Here is a 22,350-nt window from a genome sequence, read left to right as displayed (position 1 = left end):
CAGTGATGAATCAAAATTCGCAGAATGGCAGCAAATTGAAACCCCCTGTCATTGTTCATTGGGCTGCTTTTAAATGATGCCCTACAATTCCTATTCCCGTACTTAGCAGTTAGAGTATTTTTTGGACCTACACTCACGAAATTATACTCATCTTTCTTAAATTTAATCTTCTAGATTAGACCCATTATTCCAGCTAGCTGAAATTATTTAGAACCTAATTCTAATATATAATATTTTTAAAATTCCTTCCAAATTTGTGTCATTCATAAATTTGTGATTTATGTCTCTAAGTTTGCCCAAGACTCTGTGACTGAAGCCTAAAGAACGTCCCTCCAGGTAAATAGTGAAAGTGTAACACTACGGTGCCCTTGACCTCAATATTTGCTTCCTATCTTATTTTGCTCTGAGCTGGCTCTGAGCACTGGCATACCCAGGAGACTCTGGAAACCCACTGTGCCTTCAAATCTTGGACTTGACAGTTGTTATGCCACTGTAACAAGTATCTGAGCTTCCCCAGAGATTGGCACCATGCCTTGTATGGAGGAAATACTCAAATAGCCACCAGATTGATGTTCTATAGATGTCTCTATTTCTACCTCCTGGAAAATCAGCAGGACTGATACATAAATCAAGCTTAATAGTACCTCCACCCCAAGATAATTCACTATCACATGCAAGAAGACAAAATAAGCTACTAATTCCCAACATATCCTTAACAAACACTTTGCTTTTAGATTTTGCCCAATTTGTTTCTAGCAATCCAGACCTTTTACTTATGGTCCTGCTGTTGTCAAATTGGACCTTTGAGAGTTTGTGGTGCTGTACCTGAAGAATCAAAATAAAGTAGAAAACTGGAAAGGTCGGTAGGAAGGCACAGGAGGCATTAGGTCAGACCCTGGAGAGAAAGAATTTATGGAAGAGAAGGAGGAGAGGTATTTTGGTCATGAAGGAAATGAATGACAAAGAAAATTCTAAGAATTAATAAAATGTACTGTTCCCTTTATTAGAAACTCAGGTGAAATTTTTCAACTATTTTGATATTATCTTTTGATTATTGGACCATGTTTCCTTGACAATGATAGCACCCTTAAACTGGATGACAGGAGTCCCTAGCTTTTTTAAGTTTCCGCTTCTGGAATGCCTATGTTTCCATTTCATCATATGGTAGAAGAAATGCATCTTTGCTTTCCCTCTTTTGAATTTTACAAAGACAATTACTAAAAAGACAAGAGAAATGGGCTTGCAAGGAATACTTACAGTACCTTAAATTAATTAAATATAAGAGAAAACCAAACAGGAAATAGTTTTCCTACTATAATTCCATTTCAAAAGGATCCATGCCCCCCAAAACATTTTGTCAATGGCCAGCCACCTTATTTCTAATTCACACCTTTGGAATATATATTTTGGATCAATGAATTATCTCCTAAAATTGCCTTATTGGAAAAATGAGCCATTTCTAAGGTCTCCACCATGCCAGATACTTCATATTTATTATTTCCTTTATTTCTCATGACAACCCTGCAGGCATTTATTTCAACACTGTAAGTGTTACAGGTTGAATCCTATTTCCCTAAAAGATGTGCTAAAGTCCTCAAGTCCTAACCTTCAGTACCTTAGAATGAAACCTCATTTGGAACTAGGGCCATTGTAAATGTAATTAGTTAAGACTAGGTCTTACTGAAGTAGGGTGCTCCCTTAATCCAAGAGGCTAGGTGACTTTATAAGAAAAAGTAACTTTGGACATGGATGCAGAAAGAGCAGACAAACTGTGACAAAGGCATCACAAGACATGCAGATGGAGTGCAACATCTGCAAACCAAGGAAACCAAGGACTGCTAGACCTAACAGAGGCTAGAAGAGGCTAGGCAGGATTATCCTACAGGTTTCAGGAGCTTGGCCCTGTCAACCTCTTCATTTCAGACTTCTGGCCCCCAGAACAGAAAAACAGTATGTTTATTGTTTTAAGCTACCCAGTTTGTAATTCTCTGTTACAGTAGCCATAGGAAAGCAATACAATAATCAAGAGCTCAGGCTGTAAAACCTGGCAGGACTGGGTTTCAATCCTAGATTTTCCATCACTTGTGTGACCTTGAATAGATTACCCCATGCTTAGTGCATTTCACATTTCCTCTTTGTAAGATGCAGATAATGGTGTCTACTATGACCAGATTTTCTAAGAAATGAATTAAATGTAAATCTCTGTGCTCTGCTTACCCTAAATCCCTGCATCAGGTAAGCATTTAAGAAATAGCATATTCTGCTACGATCATCCTAATGATAAGCACTTCTTTTTTCTTGTGAATGAAGAAACTAAGAAATAGGTTTAAAAAAATGCCCAGTGGCAGAGCTGCAGTTCAAAATGAGGTCATCCTGCCTTCCAATAGAGCCCTTAGGAGAGAGATTATGTTTGCTCAAGAGTCTGGGGTGTGTGCTGAAGAGCTGGGGGGTGGGAGGTAAACGCTTGAACATGAGGAACAGGATAGACAATCTTGGAATACAGTATACAGGGTGATGCTGGGAAGCTTGTCAAAGGCAGCTGGGGATATCAGGAATACTAACATCACTACTTCATCCTCCCAATTTCAGCCAGCACTATCCCTTGCACTGTCCCCCACTGCCCAAGCTCATATTAGTGCTGACATTTCTTTCAAGAAACCCTGTTTCATCCTTTCAACATAACCAAACTCCTTGGACTTGGGCAGTTCCGAACAGTGTCCCTGTTTCTTGGGCAGTTCAGAGGGCTGGCTTCTTTTCATTCATGTGCAGGTAGTTCCTGCCTATGGCAGCACCCTAGGCAGTAAGAAAGGAGGCTCTCAGAGCCAAGGGCATCTGTGAACCCAGCCACAGCCTCCTACTCCTTGCCCGCATCCACTTCACATGCAAAAGCAGTCCTTGTCTCTGAGCCAGGAGCACTTTACTGGTAAAGCAGTGATAACAGCTGGATATGATCTAAAAAATCTTTTTTTACATGTAATCTCTATACCCAATGTGGGGCTCAAGCTCATGACCCTGAGATCAAGAGTAACATAGTCTACCAACTAAGGCAGCCTGGTGCCCCTAAAAGTAATTTTTAAAGGCAGATAATGGAGTTTCATGAATACTATTGAACAGATTCTAGATGGACTTTTTTTAATTGTGAAGGAGGGATGGATTAAAAAGAAAAGAGATTAAAGGCAGAGAAACAAAAGCCAACTACCATAAATATTCAAGACCCTTGTATGGCCCAACTCCCACATTAAATGCATTTTTCATATAAGAAATATTGGGCTTAGCAGAACCTAGTTCTGGCTCCATCACTATTAAATTGTGTGTGCCTGAACCTGGGCCATATACATCTAATATGTGACAAACCACATGTAAGAATCAGTCTCCGCCTGTCCCCTCAGCGCATGCCCTTTCTTCCATAGCAGAAGATAGAACATAAAAATGAACATGAGCTGAGAAAAAGAAAACAATTTTGAAATTGCATCAGCAAGCATAAAATTTATAGACTTCTGCTCTCTGTTCTCTCCTCGATGCCAGGTTAGTGGATGGGATTTGGTGCATACCTGGGAGGATGTCTTCCTCTCGTGAATACTGCATCTCTTTAGGTGCACCCTTTGCAAAGCAATACCACAGGTTTAAAAAAAATAGAACAATTTAATCTCTCCCTTTCATGCCATAAATGCCAGTTAATGCAATTTCTGAGGCAAAATGCCTTGCATATCTTTTGATATAGGAAGTATTAATAGACTCTGAGAATGAGAGAGAGTAAGCAACACTGCATTAGCACATCCCCAAATAGGGAGCAAGGAGACTACCCTGCAGATCTACAGTCTAATGAAAAAGAGAACAAATTGTGTAGATGATGACTAAATTCACACGTAAATTCAAGGACAGTTGAACTAAATTAAAAGAAAAAATATCTTTTAAAAATCTGACTGCTTCCATTTGAAAAAAAAAGAAAAAAACCTTCTCAAAGTTGCCTATTACAGAAGAGGTTTAGAGTTTAAAGGCAAAATAAATCTTTTATGACAGACCCAAGGCAAAGTTCTCTCTCCGGGCTCACACAGGAGGAGATTGCTGCCTGATATCTTAAGGCAAAATGTGCTCCCTAGTCTACCTTTGTTCTTTGTCTTTATCCCCCTCTCCCTTGGACACTTCTTTTCTGTATTCATTATGCTCCAGGTCATACCCAGGGTTCCTCTGAGGAGACCTAGGAGGCCCCTGCCTAGATTGGATGCCTGACTCTCACTTCTGACAACGTCTGCCCTAAAATCCATGAATTCTCATGCATGCCACAGAACCTGATATGACACACTGAGGTGCAGACACTATGAAGAACCAGACATATCTGAAAAACACTGGTGGGATAGAAATAACGACACCTATGTCAGTGAAGCCAGGAGCCAGGAGGCAAAGCTGGCATAGGGACAGAAAGCGGTCTTTGAACTTCACACTTGACTGTCACAGAGACAAAGATGACAGGAAGCAAGGGTCTCTCTGGAGGCAGAGAGTAATTTTAAAATAATGCAAGTTGAAGCAATGTGGATAGAAGAGTTCTGGACCCCAAAACTGAGCACCTTGATTAAGAGTCTCCCTTTCCCCACTTATTTGAGCTCCCTTCTGAAAGGTCATATCTATAAGAGGTTGTGGGAAATATTAAATAAAATATTTTGAATGAGAAGACAGGCACAGCTTACTCAGCAGATGTTTACAGATCTGGATTCTCTATCATCTGAATTACAGGGACTTTGGGATGGTGTAAAATATCAGACTGAATACAATCTAAGATGGAAATGAAATGCTGATTCATTTCTCCTATGAGTTTGGACAAAGTCCTTTTCACAGTCCAAGGGGATCTACAACTGAGGGAATGAAGGAGAAGGAAAAGACAGAGAAAGGTGGTAAAATGAAAGGTAAGAGGTCAACAAAATGGGGGTATTCTAGAATATGGTTGGACTTCACGTGTTCAATGGAACTCAGGATTCACTGCTTATGTGAGGCTTGAACTTCTCACTGGGGAGACACTGATGAGTAAATAAATCACCATTTCTATCTTCAAAACCCCTCTAGCATTCTGGTAGGCAAATGCACCAATAATAATACAACAATGTAATTTAAACTAAAAGTTATGGTCAAAGGCTTGAGGAAACACAGGAAGGGTGTCACTGATCTTCCAGGAGGTAGGAACATCAGTACCTTGTGCAGAGGGGAAGTGACACTTGGGCTGGAATTTGAAGGTTAAGCAGGAGCACACCAGAGGAGAAAGAGGAGGACAAGCATGTTGTCCAGGCGGCGTAACACCCCCTCCCCAGATGCACATGTCCCAATCCTTAAAAAACTGTAATTATGTTACTTTACTTGGAAAAAGGACCTGGCAAATTTATTTAAGGCTGTAGACCTTAAAAGTCAAGAGATTGGGGCACCTGGGTGGCTCAAGTGGTTAAGCCTCTGACTTCAGATCAGGTCACAATCTCCCATTCATTTGTTTGAGCCCCGAATTGGGCTCCGTGCTGACAGCTTGGAGCCTGCAGCCTGCTGTGAATTCTGTGTTTCCCTCTCTCTCTCTCTGACCCTCTGCTTCTCTCTCAAAAATAAATAAACGCAATTTTTTTTAAATAAATAAGAGATTCTCTTGCGTTATCTAGATGGATTCAATCTAACCACAATAGCCCTTAAGAACAGAGTATTTTTCTGGCTGGACTCGAGGAAATGGGAGAGAATATGAGCAGCAGCTTGCTAAAAGTTTTATAGAATGTAGCCATACTGTAAGCAAAAGGCTGCCTCAGGAGGCTGTTGGGCAGAGGAATGGAAAGTATAATTTGAGAAGGGCAGTAGAAAATAAATAAATTCCTACACTGACCAGAACTTACAAATAACAAAATCCTCTTATTTATAAAATCATCATCACAGTAATTTGAATTTTGATTCAAATGAAGTTGCCATGGTCTGAATATCCAGAAATTTCTCTTTTAGATCTGATTTTGGAACCACAGGAATACACTTAAACAAAAACTTGGATTTTTCATTCACCTCCTAGAATGAGTGTATTCAGCTTATCAAAGGTCTCCAAATAAACACAAAGGCTCTGACAAGGCTTCTCAACTACACTCATCCATACTGATCAGTCTTTTATTTTCAAAATATTTTTTTGCTCTTTGTTTCTAGGATATAGTAATCTCCCGGATTTTTCCCTACACTTCTTGTTGATCATTCATATAGACCCTTTCTTCTGCTGCCTTATTGGCAGTTACATTAAATACAGTATATGACAAGAGTTTATTCACACTGTACTATAGTCAACATCATTAGTGGAAGTCATCCTACACAATAATCCTCCTGTCTCATCTCCCTCACACCAGCCACAAAGGTTTTCAAAGGTAAGTGCGGGTTAATTTCTTTTTCTTTATATTTTGTATTCCCTTTATTATTTTGTATTCTGTTACAATATATGAATATTTTGGGGTTATAGAAAGAATCATCTGAGTTTCCATTATTTTTTATGGGAAAATTCACTTTGATATACAAGAGCATGTTTCCCCAATGAATTAGGGTTGCAAACCAATGTTTTGCTGTATATACAAATACATATGTCTTACTTCTTTTTGGATCTCTCAAAGACACCTCAAACTCAACACGTTTAAAGCTAAACTCATTAATATCATGCCTGGCTTGGTCTTCTTTCAGTGGTGCCTCTCTTTCTGAATGATCCCACCAATCAAAAGCTAGAACTCCACAATTATTGGCATCTTCCTCTTATCCCCAGATCCAGTTTCACACTTTCTCCTCTGCCTGAAGTCCCACGGAGAGCTAACTTTAAGCCTTCCCTGCATGCTAGCAAAAGAGAGCAAACAACACATAGAATACAGACTGCTTAAGGAAAATGAGAAATTGGAGTCATTTTGATTAACAGCCTTCCAGTACTATGGCAATAGTAATACAAATACAAATGGTAATACAAATACTGACCCAAAGAAAATAGGGGATTTAGAAGACATGAGATCCCTTTGTCACTTCAATTGTTAACAAATTTCCTTCTTTGAATACACTCAGATGCCAGACCTCAGGGGACTCTGTAGGGGTTGTAGGATGGGGAGCTCAGTAAAAGTCATGACCCTACTTTCATTTATGCACATCATGTATTTTTAATTAAAAGTAATAAAACTCTTAGTTAAGTGGCTGTGCTGAGATTGCCATTTTTAGCTCCTAATCATCTCTGAAAGGCCAGGCAGCTGTTAGGACAAGGTCTGTGTTTCTGTATACAGATCCCTTTTAGAACCACCACACAAAAACAAATCAATCATTTCAGTAAAGCAACATCTTTAAAGCAAAAATGACTACTGTCCACCTTACCAACTTGGCTTAACTCTGATCATCTGGTTGTTTTCTAATAACTGACTCACTCCCATAAGACTCATTAACTGCCAAATGGTTAGACCTAATTAGAGACTTGCTGGAAAACACAGTTGCATAATTGGTACCCTAACAGGCAGGAGTAGTGCAGCCTGATCTAGATTCGAACAGACATCCACACTTCAGTATCATCATATAGACCATTAGATTGGCTACTATATTCGACTCAATGTGCAGAGCAAATCTTTAAGGGAAATTAAGTGTGTCTGTTTAGAGGGATACAATGAAAATGATTCATAAGCAGATAACCAAACAGGATTCATGAGCAAATTACCTGAAAGAATAGAAAAAAACAGTGGCTATATTCTTTGAAAAACAGAAGATTTAAGGGAATATAACTAAAGAGAGGGTCTACTGTGAATCTCTTTTTTGGAGGGCCTCAAGTAGCAGAATTAGGATGTATGAACTGAGGCTATGGGAGAGGAAGAGGGAGGATTGCCGAGTAGGGATAGTAAAGATGGAGAGAAGACTACCCTGGCTCAATTACTGGCTATGGTTAATCTTTTTGGAAAACACTGGGTTAATTCAAAGAGATACTCAGAAAATATTTACATACTAACTTTTATATAAAGCCCATCTGAGAGATGGGTGAAGCTACTAGATGGGTCTTTGGGCTAAAAAATCCTCAAGGTCCTTCATAAAATGGGGTTTCTGTAATTCCCTATCTTTATCATTAGGTTCAAATATCAAAATGCAACTTTAAGTTCTTGAATTTTGTCCAATAGTGTCTTTAAAGGATTCTGTTGTACCTCCTACCGCCATCTATAGTTTATAAATAAAAAGGATAGATTAAGAAGGAAAGTAAATAACATACAAACTCTAGCTCTAAGCCTTCTTAGCATTGGTAAGGTAGTACCATACTCCCCAAATTTAGGTTCAATAAAGATCCAAGAGGGCACAGGGTGGCTCAGTTGGTTAAGCATCCAACTCTTGGATTCAGCTCAGGTCATGATCTCATGGTTTGTGAGATTGAGCCCCACGTTAGGCTCCGTGCTGACATTGTGGAGCCTGCTTATTCTTCCTCCCCCTCCCACAACTCTTCCCCTCCCTTACTCATGTGCACCCTCTCTCTAAATAAAAAAAAAAGGATCCAGAAGGTTTAACAGGCTGAGAGAGTCTTATCCTGAGAAAGAAACTATCTGCAAACCTGCTCCAATAGGTGATTCCACAAGGTTTCTAGCTTCATAATTAGCTATATTGGGGGTATATCGGTACTACTGGTGCAAGTTCTTGAATTCCCTCTAAAGGCTGGTATCCTAGTCATGCTATCTTTTCATGGGACCTCTCTATTCCTTTAGATTCTGGGTTCTCTGCCAAGACATATGGGCTCTTAGATACAGTTTTTCACTGAGCATGTCTTGTCTTGATTTCTTTCAGCAGCAGATCTTGAGAAAATAATAAGAGCACTAGTTGTTTATTTGGGAGGAAATTCAGTAGTGGATGGAAAAAGAAACAGAAAAACATGTGGACAACAGAGGGCATATCAACGAGTTACTGTCGAAGTAACTAGAACATTCTCACTAGCAAACTCTTAACATCAAAATAGAACTGAGCCCCCAAATTATCCCAGCAGAGAGGCAACAGTATCCCCTTTACTTATTTATGGATGATTGATCTCAGGAAGCATTTATTCCGATTCTTCTTTCTGCCATGCATGGAAGCAGAATGGATTTATTCACTAGAAACAAATCCTTACACACAAGAGCAGATGTGGATGGCTCAAGTTTGGGCCCAGAGAATATGAGCTGAGCATTAGTATCTTCTGCTCCAGGTTCTGTGTTTAGAGCTAGCACTGTTTCCTGCCATCATCTTAGCTGATTTATAAATGTGAAGATGTGCTTCAACTATATATAGTCTACTACTAGTAGTAGACAGCTTTATAATATAGACATTCAGCAAACCATACTGAAAAACTACAGCATAAGCATCAAAGAGATTGAAGGCAATACAATAGACCTGGCAAGAATGAAATAAAAACAATAGAAAATGGGAGGAAGGGCTTCAAAGATTGAGACTTCTCTTTTAAATCCATCCCTATTAGCCTTTTTTAGTACATTTTCACAGTACCCTTTTAAGTATAAAATATTAACTTTTTTATTTTTTCATGTGGATATAAACCATTTGGACTCATTTTTGTAATACAGTTTCACAGGATTAGAGCTGTTTAACTGATCTCCTTGCTTTTGATTTACAGATACACATGATGGAGAACAGCAGCAACAAAAATACATATGCAGACAAGCAGGGCTATCCACTAAATGATCCCAGGTTCCTTCTCTAGGTTGCTTGGCAACAAGATCTCTGGTTATTGGCTTCCCCTCCTTACCCATAGGGACCATAGCCAAACAACCTTCCACAGGATTGGGAGACATCAAGCAGCCATCTTGCTTTAATGGGCCTCCCTGCTACAAGATATGTTGGCCTATGTTTCTAGGTGCTTAGCAGCTGGTATCTTATGGGACTTGCCTAAAAATCTGCTGCCTAAGCCTCTGCTGCCTGGAGTCCAAGCAATTCTATTATCTCTGGTCCTATTATTCCTGGTCCTTTAAAGGGGAGAACAGCAAGGAGTGGGATCCTTCTACTTTTACAGGGCTCTGTGCCACATCCACATGTACTGTAGCCCAATCACATCTCTCTGAAGGATGCAGAGGGACCAGAAGGCCCAGGTAAATAAACAGTCTTCTGCCCACTGATCCAGCTTGTCCCAAGGGACTCTCACTGGTGTTCCCTCCAAGTCATTTCACATGACAATGGAAAACAGAATATTATAAATAAAACCTCAGCTGATTTCACAATAAATTACATTAAGAAAAAAGACTTAGCACCCCAAAAATCAATTACTCTATGGAAGTCAAGAACCTCTCAATGAAAGCATATCTGTTATTTTAATATGTACCATGCAGATGGAAAAAACAAAGTGAGCAATGATAAAATGAAGAGTCTTGAAAGAAAGAAAGAAAGAAAGAAAGAAAGAAAGAAAGAAAGACAGAAAGAAAGAAAGAAAAAAAGAAAAAAGAAAGAAAGAAAGAATCTTAAATTTGACACTGGCAAGAATGTGAGTTCATTATTCATTCCCCTTGTTCCAAGAAGGACACTGAGTCATTCTGGGGAACAACTAGAACTGGATCTAGATTTGTCCTTGGCTGCTCAACAAGAAAACATAACTCACAGCAGAAATGGCCTTATGTACAGTTACCACCCATGGAGATGGACAAATGACCACACCTAGCATGTGGTTTTCTGTACATTATAATGTTCCAAAATGAGAGGTCTTTCACAGTTGTGTTTTTCATTTAAGTATTTTCTTCCCGAGGTGGCTAGTTGTCCAACCAAAAAAATACTAATTAGTCAAGGTAAGTGATAAAACTAGAAAGAACAATACATTCAGCACTTACTTATGAAGCACCTGGTCTTTGCCAGGCACTGTGGATAGGACAGAATCAGAGGCATACTCCCTGCCTGAGGCCAGATCAGATTGTGCTGGAGGAGGTAGGGGAGGGGACAGCAGTAATCCATGAACATTAAATAGCGACAAAGATTTAAAGGGAGTTTATCTTTTGTTAGCACATGCCAGTTACCTACATATACTCTATCTTGTTGAGTCTTCACAATAAGCCTGCATGTAGGCAAGGATTTCCCATTTCATCAATGGAAAGAAAAGCACCTCAAAAACTTGGGGCTCAGATAAACAAAACTCATCTTGGGAAAATAAATTATAACCAATGGAGTAAGAAATATAACAGACATATACATGCCTAGACAATCTCTCTCTGGGGAGTCTGAAAACCAACCAAAGGAGATTAATTAAGAGTTGGAGATGCCATCTGAGAAGACATGCATTAAATCGATAAGCAAGCATTTGGCAAAGAAGGAGTAGCATGTGCAAACTCATAAGGTATAAGAAGATATGGTATGTTCTGTGAACAATGAAAAATTTAGTGGGCCGCCAGTGTGGCTAAGGTGGTTAGGCATTGGACTCTTGATTTTGGCTCAGGTCTTGATCCCACAACTTGTGAGTTCAAGCCGTGCATCGAGCTCCATGCTGACAGCACAGAGCCTGCTTAGGATTCTCTCTCTCTGCCTCTCCCTGTTCTTGTGTTCTCCATCTCAAAGTAAATGAGTAAACATTTTTTTAAAGACAAATTTAGGGACATTAAATTTCCAGCAGCAGATTGGGAAATAAGCTGGGGCTAGATTGTGGAAGGGTACATGGGCAGAGCTAAAGAAAAGAGATATTCTGCACACAATGAGGATGTTAAAGAGCTGTTCTAAGTGTGACAAGTTAAAACAAGCCATCAGGGTATCTGGTTGCTTACACAGGACTTGAAGAGCAGAATCATTAACAACAGGGAGAGAGTATCAACCATTCAGGAGTGAAGGAATGATGCCCTCCTGAATTTGAAATGAACATCCACAAAATACCATCAATGAGCATCTGTCGTGTGCTGGGATTTGGTGCATATGTAAAGATCTCTCTCTCTCTTTTTTTTCCTGATCTTATAACTCCCTAAAGAGATTTTGCTACAACTGAGATAGCAGAGGTTTAGTTGTTTGAAATCTTCATGCCTAGATAGTAATGCAGGCTGTAAGATATAGTTGGAGATAGGAAATTTAGGAGCTCAGAAGTTTGGACTGCTGTCTTGTCTCAGTGTGCATATCACACCTGACAAAGTCCTCTGTATATAATATTTGATAAAAATGATTGTATAAGTAGGTTAAACCTTGCTAATCTATACCATTTGTGGTATGGTTTGTGTAATTTAATAAAAGTACCAAATTTTAAGATGGGATTATATTCCAAAATCAGATTTTCTCAAAGTCCAAGTCTTGAGATGCCAGTCCTGGAAATTGTCTCCAGAATGATGGCAAGGATGAAGATGCTCATGAGGTTGTTCTAAATCAGCTTAAATATCCATTATTTTTTCTTGTATCAACATCATGTGCATCTATTCAGACAGTGCTCAACTGGCCAATTATTCTGCTCCACGTGGCATCAATGAGCATCACTCACTGATATACCACTGACATCTGGCTTTGTCTCTATGATCTAACTGGTTTTACTTAGCATCTAGTACCTTGATGGGATGACTGGACGACTAGAGTCACTCTCTTCAAGGAGTCTTGGGGCTATCAGTGCGATCTCTCTAGCAGGGTAAATTTTTTACATGGTACCTCAAGATTACAAGAGACTACGGAACTGCAGTTTATTAATGGTTAGATCTAAAACTACCATGTCATTGGGGTCATATACTATTGGTCAAAGAACTCTTCTCAGGCGAGCCCACATTTAAAGAGTGGGAGAACAGACAACACATTTGAGATTCACCTGCATGTATCAATGAAAGGCCAGATAGTAAATATTATAGGCTTTTTAAGCCATGTACAGTGTGTTGCATATTCTTTTTTGTTTTTGAACCCATTAAGAATTAAAAAAAAAACCCACAACATTTTTACCTCACAGAGTAAACAAAAACAAGTCACAACTGGATTTGGCCCCTGGACTGTAGTGTACCAATCCCTCTTCTAGCGAGATCCATGGCCAAACAATTTTTCAGGCTATATCTGTCATTTCTTTTCAGAGCTTCATAACCCACATTAACATAGTGAAGGCTCTAAAAGGTCTTAAGTAAAAAAAAAAATCTAGGGGTGCCTAGAGAGATTTTCTCTCCCTCTGCATTTCTCCCACATTCACACTCTAAGGAAAACAAGATTTTAAAAAATCTAATACTACATTTTATAAAGCTTTGCTAATTCTTTTCTACTTAAAACCTGTTTTAATTAACCTTTTAGAAAACATAGTTCTACAGTTATGTGAAATTAGGCTGCGACCAAGGAGTAGACTTAGGATCTAATGTGTTTGTTTAATCAACAAATTTAACAAATTGATTTCTCTAAAATGATAGTTCAATAGAAGCAATGATTTCTCCAAAGTATCCAAAAATATTTTGTCCTTCTAAGTAGCTGAATCCTCCCATTTACAGTGCTATTTTAAGCCTCTATGAATTTAAAGAATGCCTATTGTCCTAAATTATTGACTTCTATTCCAGCATATGCCTAAAATATCACAGACTGAAGTTAGAAAAATATAAATCAGTAAATCAATGATACCATGTCAACATAGTATTGTCAACAAAGTGTGGGACTTCACCTTGGACCTCTGGATTATGTTAAAGTGCTGTCATATCATGGCTGTGGAATTTAAAAGAAGTGACTGAATTTTTCCAACCTCTGGTTCCCAGCACACTGGAAAATGAAGGCCACTTACCTCTCAAGACTGTTGTGAGGGCTGTGGAGAATGATAATTCACATGCTGAAATGTTTCACAAATTCCTAAGTCTGATGTAAAAGTATGTTTCCAGAGTTGCACAGAAATGGGGACATCAGTAAGAGTCGTCTCTTATGGTAAGTGACTTCTAACTTAGTACAGTTTGTATTTCTGATGAGTAGTCAGAGGTAGTTGGGGGGGGGTGTATTGAATCAGCCTGCATAGGTTTGAATCCTGGCTTACTGTCTGTGCAAACTAAGGCAAAGTTCTAAACCTCTCTGATCCATTACCATCCTCACCGGTTAAGATGATAATAAGTAAGACACTTACCACACAGGGCTGTGAAAAGCATTAGTAGGCAGGAATAAAAAGTATTTTAGTAGCCAGTCTATCACAAGGTAAGTAGTCATCAAATCCAAGTATTATCATTACTAAAATTAATAGTTATTAATGCCCATACTATAGCAATCTGATAACCAACTTTAGATTGTAAGATGGATTTTCTAATTTTGTTCAAAATTGCATGACTGACCATGGTTGCCCATAATAACAACATCACTAGGTAATACTTACATAGTGTTTACTATATTCCTGGGCTGTGCTCCTGAAGAGTTACATTCATTAGATCATTTATTCTTATAATAGCCCTACAAGGTAGGGACTATTCTTACCTTAGTGATGCACAGAAATGCCAAGTGATTTCCTGGAGGCAGTGAGCCCATTTGCTAACTCTGGACATCAGCTTCTGAAGTGGAGATTCTCAACCACTAGAGTGTATCACTTCTGGAAAGAGAAGAGAAGGTAACAGGTCGCCCAAAGCAGAGACACATTGTCAGAACATTCAACTGGTAGGAAAGAGCAGAACCCTTCCACAGTACTTAATGTTCTTCCCTTGGACAAACCATACCACAGGTTTCCTTCTCAATGCACTAAAAACAAGTAATATTGCCTATGGACAAAGCATCATAGACCATAGATTCCTGGAAAATATGAAGCCCTGTCTAAAATACTTTACACTGTCTCTCCAACTTCCCAAGTTTTAACATCAGCCAATGGAGCAGACAGGACTTGAGACTAAAACCAAAAGTGACATGACCCAGTTGGGATGTCAAGTATATGTGTACAGTGCAGTTGTCATGACAGGCTCTGGGCACCCATGGCAGCTTAATCTTCCAAGCTAGCATTTTCTAGTAACTCCTCATAAACATGACCCACATTCCACTATCCCATTAAAGACCTCCTGAGAGTAGATTTTACCATTCTCTGGTAATCAACCTTAGGAAAACAGGACTAGGCAACAACATCTGTAAGGAATACCTGTATGAAAGGTGTTTGTCGATTCAATAAATATTTACCAAGTGTCTATCAGCCAGGCACTGCTCTAAGCACTGGAGATTCAGCAGCAGACAGTATACAAAGAAACTAATCTCATTAGTTTACATTCTTATGAGAAAGCCAGGTAAAAACAAACCGGTTAATTTCAGATAATGAGAAAGACACAGAAGACTGTATACACAATGGTGAGGTAACGAGGGGAGGCCTTTTGAAAACATGGTTAATTATTGCTGTGTAACAAAACACCCCAATATATACAAACTTAAAAAAGCAAGTATTTCTCTTAATGTAGTGGCTTAAAATATCAACTATCACTTCCCATACATTGAGGAACAAGGTAAATATTTCCCCTGATCTGGGCTCAGTAAGACTAATCCAGGTTGAGTTCATGCCATGGTCAGCCCAGATTCAAAGGGAGGGGAAATAGACTGCACTTCTTGATGAAAGAAACTGTGAAGTCACCCTGCCCAAGGCATAGATACAAAGAAGAATGAAATTAGGGAAGTGGATACCATAAATCAACCAGGATCATCAAGATAGGCTCCCCTGGAGGAATGACATTTGAGCTGATACTTGAATGATGCAAAGAGTCACATACACAAAGAGCTCATTCTAGGTAAAGGGATGTCAAGTACAAATGTACATGTGCACTTGTACTTGGCCACATAAAATACACTTGTATGCACATGCATGTATAAAACATGTGAGTGCATGTACATCTCATAAAGATTAGTGAAATATTCTGTCACCTGAACATTCCTGTGTGCTTCGTTCTCCTACCTCTTGTCTTTCAACATAGGAATATTCATTCATCAATAGAAATGTATGACTTAATATATTCTTTTCTCACAACTTAGTGTGCATAACAACCACCTTTACAGATTCTCAGGACCTCCTCCCTACACATTCTGATCCAGTAGATCTGGGGTAGGACTCAGAAATCTGTAATTTATCAAGGACACCTCGTAAATCTGGAGCGCAGGTTCTATATCCAATCAAGAAACAATTCTTAAGTTTCTCAAACTTTGGATGATTCACACTTTTCTCTCTCTCCAGATAACTGATGCCTAATTGTGTCTAATTCATATTCACTTAATCTGTACTATCTGGACCTTTCTCCTAAAGATAATAAAGTCAATGCAGGCTAGCTGATAATGAAAAATAGAAATGGACACATAAGGTGAGTAATGAAAATCTCAAAACCATTCACAAGTCCCTTGTTGCTCATACAAGTGAGAGATTTTTAATTGTGCCGGCTTCTAAGGATCCCTTAACTCAGGGGCGCATGCCTTTCAATATCAAGTCCCTGGCAAAGCAGTCTTTACAGAGTCTATCAAAACTGCCTCCACACCAGAATCATCTTTTTTTAAAAAGTAAATGAGCAATTAATTAATGGAAGGGGAGGGAAAGACCTGGGCTTAGGTATCTCATTTTTCAGGACTTTCATATGATTGTAGTATACCATAAAGATTGGGGTACAGAGTTAAAGGATCAAACAAACTTTTAAAAGCAACACAAATGCATGAATGAAATATTTGGGGGCAATAAGCACCTCATGCAAATACATACAGGCATGGTTCAATGAAGTACGAGGTCGGTGCTCAAATTCCCACTGGGAAATTCACGCTCTCAATTGCCTACCAGTCAAGTCTCAGGTGTCCTGCCAGAAGCATGGACTAATAAAATCCGTTTAGCTGGTAATATAACCATTTCATTAACTTAGCAACTGTCATAAAACATAATTTACTTTTAAAAATAAATATACCATAGTGATGCAATTACCCTGTAGGGACCCCTTCCCCATTTTAGAATGCCACTTAAAGTTTAAGGGAGAAAAAGTGGCACCACATTCAAGTTCACTATATTACTTTTATACAATATGATCCATAGAATTAACCCAATTAATCAAAAATAATACAAAGTATGGGTAAGAAAAATTTTGGAGGCCAGTGGACCTCAGTTTGGATCCCATCTCAATGGTTTGTATGATTTGGCAGTATGTTTCCATGTGCACCCCTATTTTTTTTTTCAATAAAATGCTAACCTAAGTGCTGATTTCACAGGCCAATGCCAGGAACAGCACAAAGAAGAAATCAGAAAACTTTCTCTGTAAAGTAGCAGACAGTAAATATTTGAGCCTTTCTAGGTCAGACAGTTTGTGTCCCAACGATTCAACTTTGCTGTTGCAGCCCCCCAAACAGCCAAAGCAACCAAGAGCATGGCAGTGTTTCAATGAAGCTTTATTTACCAACACAAGACATACGTCTGTGTTTGAAAATTCCTTGTTTGTTAACCACTGAATTAGAGCAAATAGTTAAGCAGGTTTTTAAAAAATGTTTATTTATTTTGAAGAGGAGGAGGAGCAGAGAGAGAGAGAGAGAGAGAGAGAGAGAGAGAGAGAGAGAACCCAAGCAGACTCTGCACTGTAAGTACAGAGTAGGACAAGTGACTCAATCTCATAAACTGTGAGATAATGACCTGAGATGAAATCAAGAGTTGGACGCCCCTATAGTTAAGCATTTAACATAATTATTTCCTAACCCCTGAGTTAGAGCACATAATCTAGCATTTAACCTAGCACTGGACAACTACAAGCTCAGTAAGTGGTCACCGGCACCGTGGCTCAACAAAAGTGGTAATATTGGTGATAAAGATACTATCGGTGGTAAAGTTACCAGCACCACCGTCAGGGCTGAGAATTAAGAGACACAGAATCCTATTATACTTCTGACACTAACTTTCTATAATTTTTGGTCAAACTCCTTCTCCTTTAGGAACATTACCTTCAAAAGGTGACAGCACCAGAGTACTACCAGGGTTTCTTCCTGATGCTAAGAATATCTTCTACAAATAAATGAATCAGAAACTCACTAACACATGTAGCATTTTCATCTTCATTACCTGCATCCCTCTTTCAATGAGGAGTAGCAAAGAATCTGGTTGGTAGAGCAAATACCTGTCAAAGGTAAGATGGAAGAACACCTTTTCTCCTTCAAGAAGTTTTCCTGCCAAAACATTTTTAGGAACAAGGACTCTAACTCCTCTGTTGTTATTTGGAATTTGACTGAACCTGCCAAAAGAGATGGACTAAACATACCATAGGATTTGACTTTTATCGTTAGGTTTTAAGACAGACATTACAACTGTGTAAAGACATAGGTACTTTTTTTTTTTTTTTACTGTTTTTATTTATTTGAGAGCGAGCGAGTGAGCGAGCAAGCATGAGCAGGGGAGGGTGAGAGAGAGAGGGAGACACAATCTGAAACAGGCTCCAGGCTCTGAGCTAGCTGTCAGCACAGAGCCTGACGTGGGGCTCAAACCTATAAACTGTGAGATCATGATTTGAGCCGAAGTCAGAGGCTTAACCAACTGAGCCACCCAGGCCCCCCGACTTAGGTACTTTCTTAGGAATGTATTTAAAGGCAATTTGAAAGATAGCTCACTGTCACACTCACTGTAATTTACAAGTTAAAGACATAGTTAAGAGGTGTTGAATTATAACAAGAAATATAATGTGTTCAAGTTTCTCAGACTGGAAGTAATGACGCATTATTTCTGCAGGAAAAACTTTAACTACAACCCACAAAAAGAACACCATTTATATAGGACAGTGAGTCTCAAACTCTGGGTCCCAGACCATCAGCATCACCTTAAGCATTTGCTAGAAAAACCACATCTCAGGTCCTCACCCCAAAGCTTACTGCGCTCAAAAACTAGAAAAACAGAGGAATCTGGGTTTTAACAAGCCCTCCAATGCACACTAAGGTTTGAAAACTGACTTAAGGGATAAAAGTGTCACTGAACATGGCCCCTATGAATTGTAACAGGTTGTAGAACGTTGAATTGTTATGAATTGTTAACAGGTTGTTTTCCTGTGTGTCATCCTCCTATCTCCTTTGGGTAGTCATATAATTATTTCCCTTTGAATAACTAATCATTCCTCATTGCATACGGTCCTGAAGAGTCTACCCATTAAAGTCCCTGTTCTTCTGTAGCCAAGAAGTGACCTATACTGGGCCAGAGCCTCCTCTCTTGGGAACATGAGTTTTGAGTGAAGGCATAGGGTGCAAGAGGATTGGAGTGGCCTCATCAATAGCTGGATCTCAAAGGGAATGTCCACTCATTCCTGTTCACTAAGCCAAGAGCTGCAAGGATTCTATCCTCTCCAAGTTTCCAGCCATCATATAAGCTACCCTGTATTATTCCATAATAGAGTCCCTTGTTTTGCCAAAAAGTGCCAGGTTTAGTTGCTGTTCCTTATGGCCACAGAATAAATTAACAAAGATGTTTTCATTAAATAAAAGGACCAAGATCCTGAAAAGTAAAGGTTGTTTCTAAGCTGTTCAACAAGACCAACCTACAGGAGAAACATCCAAAGACCGACCAGAACAAACTCCAGCATACAGGGAGAGGGAGGCCAATAGCAACTTTTACTAGTAGAAAGAGATAGAGGCCAAAGCAGATGGCATAAGAGTTGAGCCCAGGAAAAGCACTGCAAAGAAGGCTCCAGGTAGAGAAGCTGCCGTAAATTCCCTTACTGTCACCAGGGGATGTGACTTCTCCAGTGTCCTTAAGGAAAGTGACAAGTAACTGTCAGGACACGTCAATTAAGACCCCTTATATTGCCTGAGCCTAGCTCCCAGTTCAAATGGGCTTAAATGACAAAGGAAGTTATCTGTTTACATAACCACAGAGCCCTGTGGCTGGGCAGGATTCAAATCAATCTGGTGATTCTGATGGGTTAGGAATCTAACTCCCTAAAATTTAGGAATTTCCTAAATTTCCTAAATCTAGGTCCCTAAAGTTAAGAATCTCCCTAAAATTATATCCACAGTTTCCTCTTTTCTATTTTTTTCCTCAGTCTGGATTCTCTAAACAGCTCCTGGGTTAAACCCTTCAATGTCCATATACAAGAGACTAAAGTAAGTTCCTCTCTTCTCCTCAAACACTGAACTCCAATGGTTAAAAAGCTGATTCTAAATTAGTAAAAATAGCAAAGGGCTGGGATCAATTCCATTCAAATAGGGAACAGAAGGGTGAAAGCTGGAGGAGAACTACTTACTCCTTGAACATAGAGTAAGGGAGATTAAACCTGCATATCACAATAAGTAAAATTGTTAATGACAAATAATGTGTCGGGCAAAAATGAACAGATGGATATTGGGGTGTCGGTGGTACTTGGTAGAGCTGTTGAAGATTTTACAAGCCACATACTGGTGTAGACAATGATGAAATGAGGAAGGGTCAGCAAATATTTTCTGCTAAGGGCCAGATGGTAAATATTGTAAATTTTGTGGCCCATATGGTCACTATTGCATCTAATCAGCTCTTCTCTTCGGTGTAACGCAAAAAAAGCCACTTGTTATAAATAAATGAATGGGTGGGGCTGTATTGCAGTAACACATACTTTACCCAAACAGACGGTATGTTGGATTTGGCCTACTGGCTGTACTTGAACCAAACTTTGCATTTTGCTACAATGATTAATAGCAGGTGTTAAGAAGAACCAGAAATCCTCACTATCTTTTGTCAGCATCCATAGTTCTTTGGTGTTTGCCTTAACATTTGTTTACTGAAGACCTACATTATAAATGACAGCCTCTGTTTTTATTTGCTTCACCATGTGCCATCCTGGGACTGTTCAGAAGTCTGATAACAAAGGTTCATTTTTGTTTATCATGGTGAACCTGCCCTACTCCAGTTTTCCTCCACCCTATTTTCAGCCCTGCTTCTACCATTATTCTATGTCTTCTTGCTCTTGGCCTCCTTATTCTTCATGGCCCTCAGCTTTCAATCAGCCATCTGGTCCTGTTGACCTGTTCCTCATAACTTAACTCATGATGCCCCCCTTCCCTGCAGTCTTAGTGGGATCACTAATTGTGGCCTGCAATTACCGCATACCTTCTCTGTTGCAGTTAACCTACCCACAGTTCTCTTCCCTGTCAGCTTTCCCTTCCCTAATTATCCTCCCACCACTCCGCTGGTCACTCTTCCCCTTAACAATACTGCATAATAGGGCACTTTTACCATGTTGTGCCCCCTTCTTGTTGATTTTTGGGAAAGCTATAGGATCAGGATTCTCCCTGGGCACAGCTCAAGTATCCTAAAACACTCATCTTGGTTTCTGGCTGTACAATTCGATAGCTAAATGGTGGAATCCTGGTCCTTGTAATCTGATTCTGGACTTGGTTGCCACAGGTAGACCTTTCTAGTTTCCTTATTGATGGATCAAACTTCTCTGTCAACTTTAGAATCATCTTGACCACACACTTGTCCTTCTCTGGTACTTAGGACTCTTTAAAAACACCTCTCCTGTATTCTCATTTCAATCAGTTTTTAAGTGGTGTCAGTTATAAAACTTAAAAGTTCACATGCTCATCTTCCCCATACTCATATCTCCCTTTTGAAAGACACCATTACACTCTCCTAGATGACTGCAGTACCCTCCTACATCCTTCTTTGTCCTCAATCTTCATCCATTTTCTCACTAGAGCCAGAGTGATTTTAGAACAAAAATATGAACAAATCATGTTCCTGGTTAAAATTTCCAGTGACTTTCCACTAAAAAAAATGGGGGTTCCTGGGTGGCTCAGTCGGTTAAGTGTCCAACTTCAGCTCAGGTTGATCTCATGGTTTGTGAGTTCGAGTCCTGTACTGGGCTCTGTGCTGAATGCTCAGAGCCTGGAGCATGCTGCAGATTCTGTGTCTCCCCGCGTCTCTCTCTGCCCCTCCCCTGCTCATGCTTTGACTGTCTCTCAAAAATAAACATTAAAAAAATGAAAAACAAACAAACCTTTCAGCGGCTTTCCACTGCTTTTCTACATTGCTTATCAACTCTGGATCAATATAGCATGACTTGGAGGTTTTAAAAAATACGATGCTGGGGTTTGAAAATCTCAACTATAATTGATGGATTGCTTGAAGCTCAGTGCAGACAATTCTGAGAGTTGAAAACCTCAGGGAAACCCATTCTTTTGAGCCCACACAATATTGTAAGATTTACCTTCAGGAGCTTGACCAGGTTCCCACAGTAAAGACAGAAGAAAAACTCTCCGACACTGCCAGCAAAGGAAGGGAAGGAGCCATTTTGAAATAGACCAGAGCACTGGGCTTTCTTAATAAGGTTTGCCCTCAGGGAAAACTAATTAACCGCAGTCTAACATGCTGGGGTATTATTAGAGCCTAATTCACTGGGGAGAAGGGAAATAACCAAATGTAGCCCACTGTAGTCATCCTGTCCCACCTAAGGGGAGGAAAATAACAAAACAAAACACCGGAGAAATTCTTCAAAGTTCACAGACTACTAAATGTCTGAGACCTAATCATAAGAATATATAACACTTCCCGACACA

General features: G+C 39.4%; 1 long non-coding RNA gene across 1 annotated transcript in view; it reads right to left on the bottom strand.

Moving 5' to 3' along the window:
- The window catches only part of LOC115274058, a 308,694-nt gene that overhangs the window by 122,395 nt on the left and 163,949 nt on the right, over window positions 1-22,350 (bottom strand). Inside the window, exon 3 of the long non-coding RNA XR_003901068.1 lies at window positions 14,335-14,446. This is a non-coding gene — a long non-coding RNA (uncharacterized LOC115274058). The remainder of the gene's footprint in view (window positions 1-14,334; window positions 14,447-22,350) is intronic.

Source organism: Suricata suricatta, chromosome 12 (assembly GCF_006229205.1).
Source record: "Suricata suricatta isolate VVHF042 chromosome 12, meerkat_22Aug2017_6uvM2_HiC, whole genome shotgun sequence".
NCBI classification, from domain to species: Eukaryota; Metazoa; Chordata; class Mammalia; order Carnivora; family Herpestidae; genus Suricata; species Suricata suricatta.
This window is presented reverse-complemented; position numbering and strand designations above follow the sequence as displayed.